Genomic DNA, 21236 nt, shown 5'->3' with positions numbered 1-21236 from the left:
AATGATAATATTTTCATATGTTGGATACATCTTATAAAATCAGATATTTATTATAATTCTTTAAAGAAAGGACCCAAGCATATAAGGGTAATTGCCTAGCCAAAACATTTAAGTTATCTAGTTTGTTGTAACTTGTGTTCAAGGCCATGCTTGAAAGTGTCAACCTGTTAGCTGATTATTATAATAACTTCATAAGAAGCAGATCAAGTACCAATTCTATTCCTTAGGTTGATATATGAGTGCATCTATATATGGATTTATTTATTCTATACCTAATTTTAAAAATTCTAACTGTAAGCCAAGATTAAAATAAATAGGTAAATAAATAAAGCAGAGAAAAATTAAAATAAACGTTCAAAGTGTAAAATGAAGTCAATGTTAATAGTATGCAAGTCATAAGATCCTGTCTACTTATGAGAAAAGAACCTACAAATTTTGTTTCAAGAGTCCCATCTGTCTATACACACACATGGAAAAACAGAAATTTGTCAGAAGAATTATTGTTAGCATAGAAAAAAGAAATAAGTTTCTCCTATGGATTCTTACAAAGTAGTAACTATGGTCCAAGTAGTCAAGGAATAATAGTATTTACCACTTCATTAAATAAATAACAGATTTCATTTAGTAGTTGTTATTGTTTTATAATGCCCTTTGTTGTAAGCTGATAACACTATTCCAAAGCAAAATGCAATAAAATTAATTTCTATATACTACCAGAAAAATAGAGACCAGACACATTATTCAGTAATGTTATAGATTAACAAAGCTAAACATAAAATATTTTATGAATGACAGTAAAATATATATATATCATATATAAACACACACATATATAATGAAACAGCATATACTCTTACTATATGAGATGTACTCTGAAATTTGAATTTTATTTTAAGATCATGAATATTTAAAAGTTGGCTGGAAACCGTTAAATAATTTCTTGACCTACAAATATCTTATGACCTATGGGTTGAAAAATAATAATCCTTTTTTTTTTCCAACGTTTTTTGTTTTTTTTTTTAATTTATTTTTGGGACAGAGAGAGACAGAGCATGAACGGCGGAGGGGCAGAGAGAGAGGGAGACACAGAATCGGAAACAGGCTCCAGGCTCCGAGGCATCAGCCCAGAGCCTGACGCGGGGCTGGAACTCACGGACCGCGAGATCGTGACCTGGCTGAAGTCGGACGCTTAACCGACTGCGCCACCCAGGCACCCCGAAAAATAATAATCTTAATCAAATTTAAATCCCACATTACCTGTTATTTTTCACATAATAAAACTTGATAGATACTGAACAGAGAAGTAAATTTTAATTTTTATTCCCTAAATAGAAGTTGGGACATAAATATTATATTTTAGTGATTAAAGAGGAACATTTTCTTTCACAGTTTAGCAAAAGTCTGGATTCTGGGGAAAAGTTATTACCTTCTGAAGATGCAGAAGGCTGAAAATAATCTGACAAAATACTATACGTGATTACTCGAACTTCAGATAAAAATGAGCCAAGGGAACAAATATGAGTCCGACAACAGTCTAACTCAGAGAATCATTTTTCGTTCACTCTAACACTAGTACAAATGCATGATGAAGCCCCAAGATTTTAGGTTATTGACTGTAGCTTCAGAGATTTTATCCTCAACATTAAAAATCTCAAAGGAACCTTGTTAATGTCTAACTTTAAGAAGTGTAATATCTTTGTAAAGTCTCAAAACTAAACTGAGTTTTAAAATATACCATCTATTTGGTTATGGGAATAGTAGATTCAGAGTAGTACAAGTAAGATGTTACACTTGCCAAAGCACCCCCAAAACCACACAAAACAAACAAACAAAACTGATACACTCACATTTTACAAATGAGACCCATCCAAGAAAGACTGGCTCATGGTGTCCTGGCTAACTAGGAAGTATTTTATAGAGCTGGTACATGGTAGGGAACCAAAAATATGCTTCTAGAATTAATTTCTTGCTTGTTTGCTTGCTTGATTGATTAATTATAATTAGATAGAAAATGCCACTTGCTTTGTCTAGTTGCTAAAAAACATATTTCCATAAAAGGATAACTTTTATAGAAGTGAACCACATCTAGGCTATACCTGTATATTTCTCTAGTGATCAAAAATTCATAATTAATACATGATGAAATTGCAAAATATATTTTTCACTTAATGAAATAAAAGCAATCTTCGGAAAAGTCTACAAAATTTGAAATTCTTTGAAATGTTCCTTGCTGAGTCTTTTGAAACTATTTTATGAATTTTCTGCATTTATACTTTCGTCTTAAACTACCAGCTAATGACTGGTTCAACTAAGATACTGTATGTAACTCTAATAAATTCTGTCATTACTGTCTTCTCCCTTCATCTTTCATCTCCATTAATCAGCACTAAAAGTAAATGATTTATTATTGATCATACACTATGAAAATGTTAGAAATCAACGTTAACAAATAAATACAGAATGATTAATACAGAAATGGTTAGAACACAATTTTGTCAGAGATTTGAAATAGCACTTGATAGGGCTAACAAGTATCACTGTTTACAAAAAGACTATGACACTCTCACATTTCTTTCTCTTAAAGATAGAAATTATGGCACTTCATCTTATAAGTAAGAATTTATCATTTACAGGAAAGAACACTGTAATAAAAACATTCCTTTTTCCTGGTGGAGTTGTAAAACTAATGAAAGTTGTTTATCATTTTCTCATGCATAAATATCAAAGCTAATGCTTGAAAATAAAATTTGTAAAAGCAGTATTTTAAATTATATTGGCAACTCAAAAGTTACCTCAACATTGTCAGAAGAATCTAAGTGGATGCTTACTTACTTTTTACTATGCTTACAACTCATTTTTTCATGCCTTTCCAAAGTTCTGCATTGCATAAGAATATCTAAATCAAAAGAAAAGATATGCCTTTAAAATGCATTTGCCCAAAATCCTCTAGTTTTCTTTTGATTTTTGAAAATGCCATTTCCATGCCCTTTGAAGTTTAGAAATTAATCTCTATCAGTTATGAGCATAAAGTCAACTCCTGATTATTTATTCTGATTAATAAATTCACTTTATCTAACTGTGGTTTATTTCTAAAAACCTCTAGACATACGTATTTTCTCTTAAAGCAGAATTAGATCGTTATTTTATCCCTAGCTGAAGTAGGCATAGGTCAGGCCAAACTATATTTTCCTCTAGAATAGAAAAAAATTAAAATACTATTTATAAATGTAACTTTAGGAAAATAAAACCACAATAGTTACCCTGAATAATAAGGAAAGTGAATACATACAATGGACATCCTTTCTGTTATGAAGATGAAAACTGATTCTGTTCCCATTTGCCATTTACTAAATCTTTAAGAAACCGTGTCTGTTTTTCACATTTACCTGGGAGGTTTTTAAAAGACCAGTGAATAAAGTAAAACTCGCTGTTGAAAATGAATTAGCACCATCCCCGAAAGAGTCAGACCTCACATAGGTGCCAAATGAAAGGCGTGATGACCCTCATAAACACCTTGTGTGAGTTAATAAGAGTGAAGGTTGATTTCCATAATGACTCCACATTTGCATCTGTTGCATACCACTCAGGGTGCACCATAATATAGGCTGTGCATGGTACAGGTTGGCAAAAATCAACTGTGAATCAGGCAGGCTGTGATACTCATCACTTCAGTAATAAAAATGACCATGCAGACTTTGTATCTGGCCCAGTGCCCAAGTAACAGCCATTAAATTGGCTTAACAACCACACAGCCTTTGAAGCACACCATCTGCTAGTCATCTTTGTTACTACTTCCTCCTCCTTGTGACTACATACACATTAATATACCATCAAGTATATCCTTCCAGAAGACCCACCTAGGAGAAGGGGAAAAAGCAGATTCCCTCACTGATTTCCACTTCTGTTACCAATAGCCTCTGAGCCAAAGGAATAAAATAGCATGGAGTTGAATTTGATTATTCAGAATCGAAAAGACAAAGATAAAAATGTGAGAAGAAATAATATATTTTTAAAGGCTCTGCTGACCTGGAAAATATGAATTGCAGTCCAGAAACTCAGTGATCATATTCTTCAACACAACCACGGACTCAAAGCATTGAGATGAAGAGAAAAGCTCCACCTATTAGAAAGTGCTCTACCAAGAAAGAAAAAATACCTCTTTAACCATCACCAAAGCCCAAATTATTTCATTTCGCATTGAGAAAAAAACTATGCATGTGATTTTTCCCTCCATGTTTCCCATTACAAGAGAAATTTACGCAGTACTATTTAACAAAAGAAAAAAAATTAAGTCAATGGAAAGAAATAAACATATAATTGACACATATTCATAGAAAGACTAAACCACAAAATATCAATATATGTCTGATAATGCAAAATACTTTTAGCATTGAATGCTAAAGGCAGCAGCAAACTGTCTAACCGTCTTTTTGGCTTGACTGATGTAATTTTTACCCTGAAAGATACTTAACATGATGAAATGAGAAAAACGCAAAAAGAAAAAGTTGATCGCTTTCATTTTCTGCTTGACACTGCCTGTGTCGACTCAGCAAATGTGAAACTGAAGATGGTGGGAGGAAAGACTGTCCAGAAGAGGATGAAATGGAGAAAGTAGTGGATGTAAGTGAAAATAATCAATAATGCTCTGATACATATTTCTTGAGAACCTACAATAGAAAGGAACCCATTAACCATTAGACAGATTGAATGATCCATCTCAGTTCCTTTACTAAAGACTCAACCACTACACTTTCTTATTCAGAGACCTCATTTTATTTTCTGACTTCAACTTTAATTTTATTACTGATGGTATTCATATCTGTTCTATTACTGATGGTATTCATATCTCAGTCCTGTTCTCCCATTCAAACTCAAGCCATTAGTTTCAATCGTCTTGCACGCTTTTATTCAGATAGCTTTCCCTCCTTCTGAAACTCAACATTAACCAAAGTGTTTTTTTTTTTTTCTGAGTACGAAAGACTTGCAAATTTTCTTTGAAGTCTCTTTCACCTGTCCTATCATTTTTAATTTTAATGACACTAGTGTTGAACTATACGTCTTCAAGCCTCAATTCCTGAAATAATCAGTTCAATGGTCTCTCAAACTCTAAATTCTCTCTACCTTCATTCTCTGTCCTACTGCTGGACTAAACTAATTCAAATATTGTTCTCCAATTTTCAGCTTTTAGGGAAAGCTAATTTCCAACCATATTAAGTGTATTATTTCCTTACTTGGCTTCATTTAAGTTTTAGTTAGTATTTATTGAGCACAGACACTGAGCTAAGAACTTGACAAGGATTATCTGATTTACCAGCCAGAATATGGTAGGTGTTGTAATGTTTCTATTTTCATAATACGGAAACTGAGGTTTATGGCATAAATAACTTATCCACTGTCAGTCACAGCTAGTAAGAGTAGGGTAAGAATTTAAACCCGTATAGGGGCGCCTGGGTGGCTCAGTAGGTTAAGCGCCCGACTTCGGCTCAGGTCATGATCTCGTGGTCCGTGAGTTCGAGCCCTGAGTCGGGCTCTGTGCTGACAGCTCAGAGCCTGGAGCCTGTTTCAGATTCTGTGTCTCCCCCTCTCTCTCTCTGACACTCCCCCATTCATGCTCTGTCTCTCTCTGTCTCAAAAATAAATAGACATTAAAAAAAATTAAAAAAAAGAATTTAAACCCCTATAAAAAAGAAATAACAATTATGTGACATGAAGAGGTATTAGTTAACTCTATAGTGGTTATCACATTACAATATATAAATATATCAGATCAACACACTGTATGCTGTAAACTTAAGCAATGTTACATGGCAATTATATTTCAATTAAAAAATAGAAAATAGGGGCGCCTGGGTATCACATTACAATATATAAATATATCAGATCAACACACTGTATGCTGTAAACTTAAACAATGTTACATGGCAATTATATTTCAATTAAAAAATAGAAAATAGGGGCGCCTGGGTGGCTCAGTCGGTTAAGCGGCCGACTTCGGCTCAGGTCATGATCTCATGGTCTGTGAGTTCGAGCCCCGCGTCAGGCTCTGTGCTGACAGCTCAGAGCCTGGAGCCTGTTTCAGATTCTGTGTCTCCCTCTCTCTCTGCCCCTCCCCTGTTCACGCTCTGTCTCTCTCTGTCTCAAAAATAAATAAACGTTAAAAAAAAATTTTTTTTAAATAGAAAATAAACCCATGTAAAAAACCCTATATCCATCAGACTTCAAAATTGGTACTTTTCTCTGCTGTGCAGCTTGCATACCACCTACTTAGCTTTACTTCTTCCTAATGCCAACACATTTTCCTTTCATTTAGTCTCTCTCTCTGTCTCTACACAAACACACACACTTCTTTATGCCATTTTCTTTATATAGAACACCTTCCTGACCCTTCATATTCTCTCTTTAAACATGACCAAGTTCAAGTCCTTTTCAGGTTCTCTTTCATGAAGGATTTTATAAATATTTATCATTATTATTTTCCCTATGCTTTTAACGCTCACAGAACTCATGCTTTATCATGGAAATTTTTATACAGTTTGTCTTGTATCATTCATTATTTTTTCTCGTATTTTTATCTCTAAAACTCATTTACATCTTCTTCAAAGCAAGGAACTTGTAGTTTTCTATAATATACTACATCAATGTAAGTTATCAGTATTATTTTTATTATTACTTCTGGCTTCTCTGTTCATACTAGCGTACTGACACATAATGGGCACTCATTAGGATTCACTCATGCTAATTTATTAATGGCAGAGTTAGAACTTAAGCATTGATTTTAGATTTCCCAATTCAGTTCAGATTTCCCAAAAGAAACTGAAACCATAACTTACTACAAGCTGTAAGTCGTTGGAACTAGAATCCTGGTAAAGGGAAGTTTTTTGTCCTCTGTAATTTGAAGGGCAGAACATTCAGACCAGATTAACTGCAAAAAAGGGCAGCTGGATTTGTTATAAATAGCAATGAAATAATTTGAAATGTGTATCCACTGGAAAAAAATTAATACTGATGTTCAGTGGATAAAGTCACTAGTATTCATAAGAATATTATGAAGATATAAGAATAAGTACTTAGTAAAATTATCTAATGCTAAGCTTCTCTGAAAAAGAACCTAATTACAGGGGTGCCTGGGTGGCTCAGTCAGTTAAGCATCTGACTTCAGCTCTGGTCATTATCTCACAGTTCGTGAGTTCGAGGCCAGCATCAGGCTCTGGCTGACAGCTCGGAGCCTGGAGCCTGCTCCTCTCTGCCCCTCCCCCACTTGCAGTCTGTCTGTCTGTCTCTCTTTTTTAATAAACATTAAAAAAAATTTAAAAAAATTAAAAAATAAAATTAAAAAAAAACATAATTACAAAGGTAATTCTGAGTGCAAAAAAGGATCTTTTAGTTTAGACTAAGAAAGAAGTTTGGAGTTACCAGTTATGGTAATGAAACTTTACCCACAGTGGATGATTAGACATCAGACATGTAGTAAGACAGATTCCTGTCTGAGAAGGAGAATATATGAATAAATGTAAGCCCATTTCCAAACTTTTAATTCTTGATTTTAGGTTTACATGTTGTTGAGTGTCTGAAATGTACATGGTTGAAACCACAGTGCTGCATAACACACAGCAGAGATTCTCAACCCCGGCTACATATTAGATTCTCTTAGAGAGCTTTTTAAATGTATAAGTACAACTGTAAATTAATTAAATCAGAGTCTCTAGGGATACGGTCTAGGTGATCATATTATTTTTAATGCTGCCCACGTGACTCTAGTGTGCACCTAGGGTTAAGGAGTAGGCCTCAGAGCATGGCCTGGGACTTACAGAGGTTGACAATTACTAATTGGTTGCATAAGTCATGCAAAAACTGTCAAATCATTCCAAAACAAATCTGGCTTTGATCGGAGCCATATCACAATAATGACATAGAGGAATACAAATTAGATAAAATAATGAAAGTCAACACAACTGTGTCTTAGTTCTCACTTTTCTGTAAACATTTTGTGGGACTATGGACGGCTAAGTAAGTCACTTATTTCTGGTCCTCGTTTGTCAGTTTATTCTCACTTGTGACTCTATAAATTGGCCAGTGGGACTGAGTTTTCCCTTAACCAGCCTTACAGTTGCTAAATACTGCATCAAAATGTCCCATTTATGTGTCACTAGCCCAGAATGTCTAAGATTACAATAATATTACATCAGACTACAGTATCAGAAATTAGAATCAAATAAAAATTATTGATTGTGAACAAATTTCTCCCTTTAGCCTGTTTTCTACGCAGTTCAGAGATTACTGTTGTTAATATGTAACAAATTCAAATGAGGGCATGAAAAGCCCAATTTGATAAAAATTAAAACCTAAAAGTTAAAAAGAAAAGTATTAAAAGAATCTTTGTTGCAAGTGACTAAAACGCACACCCACAAAAATACATCATAAATAGCACTATGTGACCTCAGTAATAGAGACTAAACTGAAAATACTTGAAGTTCTGGCCTAAATCTGTAATATTTTAAAATGCAAGTTAAAGGCAAATTAATAGGGCTGTGCAATGACCTGAACAAGAGAGACACAGATAGTAGCTGCTGTGAAGCCATCCGACAAAATGCTACCTTTTAAATGGTCACACAATTTATCAGAAACTCTTTCAATTAACATTTTTGAACAGACGTGATGTGATACAGCTAGTGTATAAAATACACTTCTTAGTGCTATTGAAAACACTGTCATTTCTAAAACAAGAAAAGAAAAACTGTGAAATTAGGCCAAATCCTTTGTCAATATTTAACATTCCATTTTCACAGCAGCCTCAGTGACCACCCAAAGGCTTGGAGCTTCTTCTTTGACCCATAGATGTACACCACAATTTTCTGTGTGAGATCTGCTTTAAGATGTGCCCTCTTTTTTTTTTTTTTTTTTTTCATTTCAAGCTCCTTTTACTAACAGTCTGGATGCCACTCTTAATAACATGAGGTCATTTTTAACCAAATTCTTTTTTTTGGGGGGGGGTTAAAGATATTAAAATTTTACTTGGTTATTTTTGCTTTTTTTTTTTTTCAATATATGAAATTTATTGTCAAATTGGTTTCCATTCAGGAGGATGGGCTACAGTCCTTAAGAGGGCACATCTTGTATGGAAACCAAGATGTGCCCTCTTAAGGACTGTAGCCCATCCTCCTGACTGGAGGCTACAAGAGTGACTTCATACTGAGTTCCCGGGAATGTGCAAGAAAATTAAACTCTGTATCTTTGTAGCTTCTAGATCTTTTCCTGGCAGTTCTCAGCCATTTTTGAATTTGACTATGCCGCTAGAAGCCTGCCTGGATGACCACTTCTCAATGACCTCATATTCTAATGTTCATATAAGTTTCACAGCAAAACCCTAAAACCATGCTTTGTTTCAGTAATTTGAAAGAGAAAGTTGGAGGGGCGCCTGGGTGGCTCAGTCAGTTAAGCATCTGACTTTGGCTCAGGTCATGATCTCACTGTTTGTGAGTTTGAGCCCCTTGTCGGACTCTGTGCTGACAGCTTGGAGCCTGGAGCCTGCTTCGGATTCTGTGTCTCCCTCTCTCTCTGCCCCTCCCCTGCTCACACTCTGTCCATCTCTCTCTCAAAAATGAAATAAAAACATTAACAATTGTTTTAAAAAGAGAGAAAGTTGGAGAAGCTTCTTCAATTAACACAATCAAAAGCAGCACGGATCTCATAATTACTTAGTTTCATTTATTGGACAGCCTTCACAATACACAAGATGTTCTGAAGAGGAAGTCTGGCTTAATTATTGGTGAGTTATAGTTTATTTTATGCACTGTACCAGATGAGCTGTCTCATTTAGCCAATGGCAGTTGAGTGAAGGAGTGAATTCACCCACAACCCTGGCAATTTTATCCAGTTAAGAAAATTGATTCAAACTGCTGTTTTGTTTTGACACTGAGATCCAGTGTCCTTTTATATGACTCTTATATTTTACTGATTAGCAACCAATTCACAATAAAAAGTTACCTTATTTTCTTGTCTTATCACTTGTTTCCAAGATCATTTTAGTGTTGTTTGTGAATACCCTGCAGAGTTTCTGATTTATCCCTTATTCTATTCCTATCTTTGTAGGTAAGGAAGGAAGAGAGGAGTAGAGATGTCAGCTAATTTTGTAATAAGAGCAAACATCATACATCTCTTTCATTGCAGTAAAAATCTCAAAGTTACATTAAAACATTTTTGACCTACTTCTTATTGCTTGCTTGATCAAAATATTATGAATAAAAAAGTTATTTTTGATTAATAATGAGTGAGGAATAGCAAAAATAACTAAAGTAGAACAAAGACTATCAAAAAAGCTATTCAATAAGATTTAATGCAATTGAGAGATAACCTTCTAGATTGAGGTAGCCAACAGAGTCCCCGACACAATGGATAAAAATAGACCTACACTGAGGTATATCACATTAAATTATTTTTAAGTTTTTTTTAATGTTTATTTCTTTTTAAGAGACAGAGAGAAAGACAGAGTGCAAGCAGAGGAGGGCCAGAGAGAGACTGGAGACAGAATCTGAAGCAGGCTCCAGGCTCTGAGCTGTTAGCACAGAGCCTGACTTAGGGCTAGAATTTACGAGCTGTGAGATCATGACCTATGCCAAAGTTGGAGACTTAACCAACTGAGCCACCCATGTGGCCCTCACATGAAACTTTAAGGCATGAAAAACCAAGGTAAATTTCATTAAGTTCCAGAAATTAAGGGGGTGGGCAACTCATGCTTATGTGCAAAAGATCAACATTCAAAATGGCAAAATGGTTTCAGACTTCCATGAAGCTATAAGATACTAAGTAAGGCCTTCAAAATACTGAATTATTATTATTTTGATCTTGAATCTCATTGTCAGACAAACTACAAATAAAGTGTAAAGGTAGAATAAAAACATTTTTAGACAAACAAACGTTCAAAAAAATTAACTTTGCCGTGTACTTCCCTGAAAGAAGGTATTGGAGAACTTGCTCTTAAAGTGATTTCAATAACCAAAGCCAAAAGGATGGGACCAACTAAGTAGGAACTCTCACATCTGAGACACATGATGAAAATATTATCATGGCGGTGAGGGGACATTTTAGGGTACCAAATCCAAACCAGGTGGTAGGAAAATTGTTTTGTGCTGGTCTCAGCCTATTGATAATGATGCCATTGGCTAGAAATGCCAGCTGTACCCACCAGGAAACCCCACAGACATTCCTCCTTTCTGAGCCAACGTTGTGGTTGGACCAGTCCTTGTGGCTCCTACCGTGAGTGCAAGATACATCTCAGCAACAACCATCAGGGAACTTAAATATATATATATAGATATAGATATAGATATAGATATAGATATAGATATAGATAGATATATACATATATATCTAGATATATACATACATATATATATATATCTATATACATATATCTAGATATATATGTATATATCTATCTATCTATATCTATATCTATATCTATATCTATATCTATATCTATATCTATAGATAGATATATATATACATGCCACACAGTGAGGTTTCAGGGAGAAGGAGAGAAAGAGAGAAGAGAGAAAGAGAAAGAAAATGAGAGAGTGAAAGAGAGAGCACATGGGCCTGGGTTCTGTTTTTGCTGGGGTTGAGGTTGGGGTGACTAGGGGTTTCATGGGTTCATTCTTTATTGGTGAGTTTAAAACATAAGGGGGGGGGATTAAAACACAGGATGGAAGAAATAAGCTGTGGAAATTATCTAAGTCAACCAGAAATCTCTAAAACAAAGTAAACTTCAGGGGTGGTGGCCTCTTCATCTAGTTGTGTAGCTGGCAATGTGTTTTGGGAGAGGGCTGCCTTCGAGGTGGAGACCCCGGCAATCTAAAGCTTACTCAGGCCTTGCGTTGCAATCAAAAGGGCCCACTCTCATGCTCTTACACTGAAGAGGATGGAATGAAGGTGGGGAAATACTAGGCCGATGTGAGAAGCTCTGAGATGGTTCAAATATATTAGTGCGTAAAAGAAACTAAAAATGAAAATGACAAGAGCCAACCAAGTATGTCTTTTAATTGTACACTTGGAAGGGTTGATGATAAAATTGTGTGTTTGAGTGTGTGCGTGGTTGTAAGAGAATTGAGTTTATTGTTCAAATTAGTGTTTCAGGGAAATTATTTTGAGTTTTGAGCTGATCAGCAAGGTATCAGAACTTCCAGTCACCATCATTAGTCATTGATTCCCCACACAAGCACAATCAATAATTACAAACAGATGTTTGATTTCTCTGTCCTGTTTCAGTCAGGCATGCATTTTCTTGTCTACAGATGCATCTTCTTCAATTTCCATGAAGTTTTTTTCCCCCTCTAGTTAATCTTCCACATCCACTGCTTGATTAAACTGCTCTAAGAACATAAATAAACTCACTGACGCTACATTTAGTAGACACTTTTTAATCCCCATCTGATCTGATATTTCAGAAATAGGTGGCTGACAATTGACCATATATTCTCTTATTGATAGTGTCCTCTGCCTTTCTTAATGTATGTGGAATCCAATTGGAGGTCACTCTGTTCTGGGGACAGACATGTAGTCAAGGCCTGACTGATCACTATATACAATTATAGTATCCTTAGCATCAATATTTGACTGAATGAATGGACGGAGCGACATCAGCACTAATTCTAAGAATTTTAATTTGGTGACCAAACAGGAGTCAGTCCCTTTTCTAAAAACTTAGGGAAAGGAGAATGTAAACCTGTGGAGAATCAGTTTAGGAATTCCCTGAGCTTGCACCAATGGGTTAACCAGGCTTAGGATGAAAGCATCCAAGATTAGGTAAACAGGGCCAAAGTGCCCCCAGTATAGAAGTATAGAACAAAGGCATAGGAATAGGAAGCCACAGGATGAAAGTATCATAGATTGGGTAAACAGGGCAGAAGTGCCCCAACATAGTACAATAGCAGAAAGTTGCTTTCACAGGAGGAAAGATCCAGAATAGGTAAACAGGTGAACAGGAATATAGACCACACAGGGTGAAATTGCCCAGAGTAGAGCTAACTAGCAAAAGAAAGCTACCTTCTTGACCCTGAGATAGCATGCTGTATCTGTCTTATCCCCTAGGCAAGCTAAAATAAGCAGACTGGCACCTTGTGCCTGCCATAAACAACCATCTGCCTGGCACCAGGATTTTGTTTTGAATTGACCCAAACGCCTAACACCGGGTATCTTTGAAACAAATCCCTTTTGTCTCACTCACATGAGTTAATATCCACCGTTTCATTGTCTCTTTATGCATGTCCATCATGCTTATAAGCCTTCTCATCGTAATAAAAATGGAGCAAGGACCCTTACTCGGGACTCTTGTCTCCTCCCGGACATTAGCCTCTCTCACATCTGCTCTCTTGCTGGACAAGAGAGAACTCGAGACTCAAATCTGCGACATTAACCTAAAGAACAAATCAAATAATAAAGGGCAAAAACTTTAATAAGAACTTTGTGAAAGGATTTCAACCTAATACGGACTCAGAGGTTATGAAATGGCGAAGTTCATGCGGTGGTCTCAGAAGAAAGGGACTTAATTTATTTTAATGTTTATTTATTTATTTGTTTTTGAGGGAGAAAAAGACAGAGTGTGAAGGGGAGGGGCAGAGAGACAGGAAGACACAGAATCTGAACCAGGCTCCAGGCTCGGAGCTATCAGCACAAAGCCCAATGTGGGGCTCAGAGCCACAAACCATGAGATCATGACTTGATCTGAAGTTGGATGCTTCACTGACTGAGCCACCCAGGTGCCCCAGAAGAAAGGAACTCAAGAACTAAGAGACTGAATTTCCATAAATGTTGATTTACAGAAGACTGAGGCATATCCCCTCAGCTGTGAACTTTCATCAAGAATCTCTCCCCATCTCTCTTCAATCCTTCTCCAACTTACCTCTTGGACCTCATTCTTATATGTTTCTCCTGTAGCATTTTACCTCTCAGCAAATGGTAATTCCTTAGAATTTCTTGGACAATTCCTTAGATCAAAAAGCAAAAGGATCATTGTTGACACCTTCCTTTATCCTACGCTAAACCCAATCATTCAGTAAATGCTATCAATTCCTCCTCTATTTGTATATATAGTTAGTTCTCTATATCTCTGCTATTGTTCAGATCACCGTGTCTTTTATAACTATACTACATTCATCCAATTTTGACCCTATCTCTATCTCATATTTTTCACAGAGAAGACAGAATGATCTTTCAAAAATGAAAATTGAATATGTTACTCTTCTGTTTGAAAGCTGTCAATTTCTTTTCATTTTTCTTAGAATGTAGACCCAAATCTTTGCTTTGATCTATACTATGATTCACCACATTGGTTTTCTTTCTGTTTCTTGATCAAACTCTTTGGCTACCTGAGAGATGTTGGCAAGCCATCTTTTCTGCCTGCAAGTTCTTCCTGGCCTACTCATATTTAATCACGTCCCACAACTGTTTCTTTAATATCATAGAGTAGTTTTGTAACTTTCCAGTACTTACCACAAAGCTTGAGACTTAAGCATCAAAAAATGCTTTCCAATGATAAATGGCATTTATATAACACTTCCTTGTTGCTTATTATGACAAATAAAAATAGGAAATGAATTACTGTGCCTGATTGTTAACCATTTCTATTTGGAGGCTGAAATGGTTACTTTTATATGTGAATTTGACTGGGCCACTGGGTGTCCAGATATTTGATCAATCAGTATTCTGGGTGTTTCTTTGAAGGTGCTTTTGAATGAGATTAACATTTAAATTGGCAGACTGACTAAAGTAGATTGTTCTCTACTCCTCATGATGAGGCCCAATTGGATGGGTCACATCCAATAAGTTGAAAGCCTGTATGGGACAAAGCATCTGATGTTCTCCTGAATAAAAGATAATCCTTTTCTGCCTGACCTCCTTTAAATGGAGATAGATACTGGTTTCCTTTCCACCTTAATCTCAAACCAAGACAACAGCTCTTAGGTCTTGAGCCTGCCAGCCTTCTAATGGGAACTATGTGATTAACTCCCTGGGTCTCAGGCATTTGGACTTGGACTGGAACTAAACCATTGGCTCTCTTGGATATCCAGTTTGCTTACTTGCCCTGCAGTTCTTGGGACTTGCCCACCTCCATAATCACATGATCCAATTCCTTGTAATTAATCAGTAGATAGTGTAGAGACATACATACACACACACACACACACACACACACACACACACACACACACACAGATTCTGTTGATTCTGTTTCTCTGGAAAATCCTGACTAACAGAGGCATTGTAAAAATATAGCAAAAGTGAATCTGTGATTCATTAAGAGTGTCTATGAATAGGTAAACCTTAGTCATATGGCATTATTTTAGAATTGGAGTCTTCTCAATTAGCATAATCCATCCCCAAAATGCAGCTGTATTTTTTTGCTGTAGGCTGCATAGTGCCTGGCATAATAGGCTTCTCAACAAATGTAATCTAAGTAAATATTTAAAAAGACTTACTCTATAAAATGCATTATACTTTCTATACATATTTAAGCAGATTGTATAAATAGTTCTGTGCATTATTTAATAAATAGTTGCTCAAATAACTGTTTACCTACACAAGAAAAAAATACCTCCAAATAGAAAACATACATAAAAATAAATTTCAGGTTTAACATAGATTTAAAATCAAAAAGCAAAATTAAAAAAAAAAATTGTACCAGAAAAAAAAAAGGTAAAATGTCTTTTTAACTACATAGATTCAATTTCTTTAAGAAGTCATAAGAAATCTGAAAGGAAAAGATAAATTTACCCAAAATACATTTAAAAAACACAAAAAAATTATACACAAAGGATTTTCTGTAGTTCAGGAATGTTAAAATAGCTGGTATCAGAATAACTTTTTTTGTCAAAAACAATTATTAAAATGGAATAAAATAAAACAAAATTATCTGAAGAAACTGGAAAAATTAAGAAAATATCTAAAAGACACTATCCTTGAGAAAAGAGAAGCACAGCAAGTAAAATCTGTCTAACCTTATCTTCTTTGAGGACATTTTCAGGTTCTTCCTGCAGGAGTCTACACCCCAAGAAGGCTCTGATCTCACTGGGAAGGGAAGGCAGAGGTCAGAGACTTTGTGAGGCAAAGCGGATGAAAAACTAGGGACAAAGTAATGAACATACTGCATAGAGGACTGTGGAAGAAGTCCAAAACTCTGCATACAATTATATCCTATGTCATTTCTGATTCTTAACCAGTCATATCAATAAAAAATACAGCTACATGCAACAACATGGCTGAAACCCACAGACAGAAAGTTAAGTGCAAGAAGCTAGACACTGAATAGTATATACTGTATGATTTCAGTTATGTGAAATTCAAGGACAGAGAAAAGTAATATACAGTGAAACTAACTGAACTTCAATGATGTGCAATGGTATATATCAATATTACTTAGTAAAAAAAATGTATAAAGAAAACAAAGCAAATTACCCAAAGAACATGTATAATATGATAGCATTCAGTTAAAACTTAAAAATCTCAAATGAATGCTTTATCAAGCTTATGAATATATACACATGAAATCTGCAGTTAACATTTGACAAAACTTGACAGAGGATACATTATTTTGTATATTGTTCTGTATGCAAAAAAATGTTTTTTTTTTTTAACTATAAGGTATATGTGCTTATCTTTAAACACTCTTATCCTGAAAATTATGTCATCAGTTGAAAAGTTGCAGCAATGGGAGCATAACCTCTGGTCAAAAGAACTGTGTGATTTTGATAGGATTATTACTTTAAAAATGAATTTCTCAGAAGGACTGCTTATTTGTTATGTGTGGGTTGGATTTATTACAAAAATCTGTATCATCTAAAAAAAGTTTGTCTTACAGATTAAGACAGCATTCATATTCTATTTCATACTAGTAATATTTAATAATGAAAACTCTTGAATATTTATAATTTAAGAAAGGATACCATATCCTTATAATAAAACACAGTAGTGTCTATGACATAATTTCTTCCTCAAGAACTACATAGTTTAGTAAGAAAAAGATAACTTTGGCACCATAGTTCCTTGTACTTCCAAATCTGAATTTCCCAATCAACCAAACAAAAGAATAAAATAGTTGACCATACAACAATATATGGACACTTAGAAAGTTTTGTGTTTTTAATCTATTTTGGATCCAAACTCAATGACAGGATGTCAGGTCCAGTATATGTCAGTGTTTGCATTTTCAGTGTGCACTATTTGACATATTTTTAAGCCCCAATAGAGATCTTTTCTCAGTCAAAGAAAATGCCTTTTTTGTTTGTCTGTTTGTTTGTTTGTTTGTTTGTTTGTTTAGACAGAGATAGCATGAGTGGAGAGAGGGGCAGAGAGAGAGAGAGAGAAAGAGAGAGGAGGGAGAATTGTAAACACCCTGAATAGCCGGAAGAGGGGCTTGATTCCACGACCCTCGGATCATGACCTGAGCCAAAATCAAGAGTCTGACTCAACAATCTGAGCCATACAGTCACCCCAAGAACATATATATTTGAAAAAATAATAATGGTGGTGCATAAGTGACTCAATCGGTTAAGTGTCCGATTTCAGCTCAGGCCCCACGTCTGGCTCTGTGCTGACAGCTCAGAGCCTGGAGCCTGCTTCGGATCAGGATCTCTCTCTGCCCCTCCCCCCGCTGACACTATCTCTGTCTGTCTCTCAAAAATAAATAATAAAACATTAAAAAAATAATAATGAACTTAAACTATATATACACATATATATACATACATACACATGTATGTATATAGTTTTTATTTATTTATTTTGAGAGAGACAGAGAGGGGAGGACAGTGATAAAAAGAGAGAGAGAACCCCAAGCAGGCTCTGTGCTCTCAGTAGGACTCGAACTCATGAAACTGTGAGGTTATGACCTGAGCTAAAATCAAGAGTTGGTTGCTTAACTGACTCAGCCAGGCACCCCCAGAACTTAACTTATTTAATATATACTTTTATGCCTTTAAATTGCTTACCTTGAACAAGTCCAGCCAGCAACCAACAAAGCAAAATCCACAATATCTGACATTTAATAAAAAATTTCCAAGCATGTAAAAATAGATATAAAGCCCCTAATGAAGAGAAAAAAAAAATGAATGATAACAGAATCAGAATCTATCTATTGATCTATCAATCTATCTACCTATCTATCAATCTATCTATTGATAGAATGTTTAGAAGATAATGAAGTTAAAAAAGCTATTATAAACGTACTCCATATGATCAAGAAGGTAGAGGAAAAAGTTAGGATGATAAGGAAAGACATGAAAGATAGTTTTCTTAAGAAGACCCAAGTTGAACACCTAGAGATAAAAAATACTACATCTAAAATAAAAATATTTGATATGAGATTAACAGAAGATTGGACACCATCAATGAACACTAGTCAATTTAAAGTAGAAGACTTTTTAAAAATCTCCCTCTCCCATGCACACCCATAGATTTACTGTGGCTCCAAACTTCTCCTACATTAAAACCAATATTCTCAGCATGTTGTCACATATGTAGCACAGAATGGTACATTCCTCACCTATTTCCAAATTTCACCATGCATTCTGGTCTCGATTTCAGCAGGTTTAGCTGCCCTGCCCTTTTTCTGTATTGTCTTAAATTGAATATTTTTCAATTGCACGTGATGTCTCATCTTCCAAAATTTTACTCCCCCATTGTCTCCCATCTTTTCCTAGTTACCTACTTTATTATTTATACTTTTTTTTTTAATTTTAAGGCTTTATTTAGATTCTAGTTAGTTAACATATAGCATAGGGACACCTGGGTGGCTCAGTCAGGTAACCATCGGACTGTTGGTTTTGGCTCAGGTCATGATCTTACGGTTCATGAGACTGTGGCCCATATGGGACTCCACACTGACAGTGTGGAGCCTGCCTGGGACTCTCTCTCTCTGTCTCTTTCTGCCTTTCCCCCCTCTCAAAATAAATAAATAAACTTAAAAAACACATATAGTGTAATATTGGTTTTAGGAGTAGAATTTAGTGATTCATCACTTACATAAAATACCCAGTGTTCATCACAAGTGCCCTCCTTTTTTTTTTTTTTTTTTTTAATTTTTTTTTCAACGTTTTTTATTTATTTTTGGACAGAGAGAGACAGAGCATGAACGGGGGAGGGTCAGAGAGAGAGGGAGACACAGAATCGGAAACAGGCTCCAGGCTCCGAGCCATCAGCCCAGAGCCTGACGCGGGGCTCGAACTCACGGACCGCGAGATCGTGACCTGGCTGAAGTCGGACGCTTAACCGACTGCGCCACCCAGGCGCCCCACAAGTGCCCTCCTTAATGCCCATCACGCATTTTGCCCATCCCCCAACCTACCTCCCCTCAAGCAACCCTCAGTTTGTTCTCTTCAGTTAAAAGTCTCTTATGGTTAGCTTTCCTCCTTTTTTTTCTTCCTTCTCCTATTTTTATCTGTTTATTTCTTAAATTCTATGTATAAGTGAAGTCATATGGCATTTGTCTTTCTCTACCCAACTTATTTTGCTTAGCATAATACACTCTAGCTCCATCCAAAATCATTGCAAATGGCAAGATTTCTTTTTGATAGCTGAGTAATATTCTTGTGTGTGTGTGTGTGTGTGTGTGTGTGTGTGTGTGTGTGTGCACGTGCACGCTTTGTGTGTGTGTGTGTGTGTGTGTGTGTGTGTACATATATATATTCATCAGCTGAGCATTTGGGCTCTTTCGTAATTTGGCTATTATTGATAGTGCTGCTGTAAACTTTGGAGTGCATGTGCCCCTTTGAATCAGCATTTTCATATCCTTTAAATAAATACCTAGTTGTCCAATTGCAGTGTCATAAGGTAGTTCTATTTTTAATTTTTTGAGGAAAGTCCACACTGTTTTCCAGAGCGGCTGCACCAGTTTGTATTCCCACCAACAGTGCAAGAGGGTTTCCTTTTCTCCACATCTTTAGCAATATTTGTTGTTTGCTGTGTTGTTAATTTTAGCCATTCTCACAAATGTGAGGTGGTATCTCATCATGGTTTTGATTTGTATTTCTCTGATGATGAGTGATGTTGAGCATCTTTTCATGTGCCTGTTAGCCATCTGCATGGCTTAGTTATCTACTTTAAATATTGCCTGCAGCATCATTTCCTTGGGGAATCTCTCCATGATTCCATAGATTAGGTCGTTATCTCGCTGCCACATACTGTCATAGGTCTTGTGTTTATTTTATTTTTAATTTATCACTTAGTTTTAGTTTTACAAGTTTAGTGTCATTATATTTTTTAGTGTACACCTTTTCCACTAGCAAATGGTCATAAGGATAGGAAATAGCTTTTGTTCACCAGTAAATTCCCAACACACTACCTAACACGTTAAGTAATCAGTAATTCTTTTTTGAAAAAAAATAATGAGTGGATTTATTGTAAATTGTTTTCATTGGGTTATAACGTGTTTGGTTTATGAAGTCTCTGTTTCATTCAATATAATTATAAAGGCACAATTTTCATTAGCATTTAAGCCCCAAATCAATTAGTTTCCTGTATTTGGAATTTCTGTATTTGTATTATTCCTAAGTGATAATGTCTCAGAAATATTAAGTTATTTATCAAGACTGACATACTAAGCTCAAGTACAAAGGGATTAATGTTGTAACTAAATACATACTAAAACATAATAAACAAAATACATTAAAATACAGCAGTATACATATCAAAATGCTAAAAGGTCTTAAATTTTATAAAATTTTAATCTGTGAGAACTTAATACAGATTAACAGTTAAATTATATAAAATCCACTGATAATATGTAATACCAAAATGTTTTGTTTCTCATTACTAGTTATATAGTCACACACACACACACACACACACACACACACACACACAATTATATAGTTTGAATGACAAAAGTAACCACTTATTCAAATACCCATACTAAAACATGTGAAATAATTTAAGTCTTGATGATAAAATCTAGTGAGGATGCTAGTCTGTACATGCTAATAAAAATTCTCCCCGAAGTATGGGGAGATAATGAAATCACTTACATGAATCAAGGTGCATATTGAGTTTAGGGAATAGGAGTCTCCTCTGAGTAGAAGCATCAGGGTTAGATTTTAAATGACTTTCACATTCTGCAAGTCAAAAATTACTACTAGTACTGCTCCTGCTGCTATACAATGATTTTCTTTACCAGTGAAACCATTGGGTGCTTGACAGAAAAAAATAAAAACCACACTGGAAAAGAGCATAATCTCATTTCAGGTCTA

At 35.4% G+C, this 21236-nt stretch overlaps 1 long non-coding RNA gene across 1 annotated transcript; it reads right to left on the bottom strand.

Annotated features, from left to right (window-relative positions):
• Nucleotides 1-13330: 13330 nt before the first annotated feature.
• On the bottom strand, nt 13331-18062 carry LOC122216948. The gene is made up of 4 exons (XR_006201202.1): nt 17982-18062; nt 15993-16062; nt 13898-13982; nt 13331-13412 (listed from the first exon to the last, which is right to left on the bottom strand). It is a non-coding gene; the product is annotated as an uncharacterized LOC122216948 (long non-coding RNA).
• Nucleotides 18063-21236: the final 3174 nt, after the last annotated feature.

The sequence above is a fragment of the Panthera leo genome, chromosome B1, assembly GCF_018350215.1.
Source record: "Panthera leo isolate Ple1 chromosome B1, P.leo_Ple1_pat1.1, whole genome shotgun sequence".
In the NCBI taxonomy this organism is placed as follows: domain Eukaryota; kingdom Metazoa; phylum Chordata; class Mammalia; order Carnivora; family Felidae; genus Panthera; species Panthera leo.
Note: the sequence above shows the minus strand (reverse complement) of the source record. Positions and strands in the feature narration are given on the sequence as shown.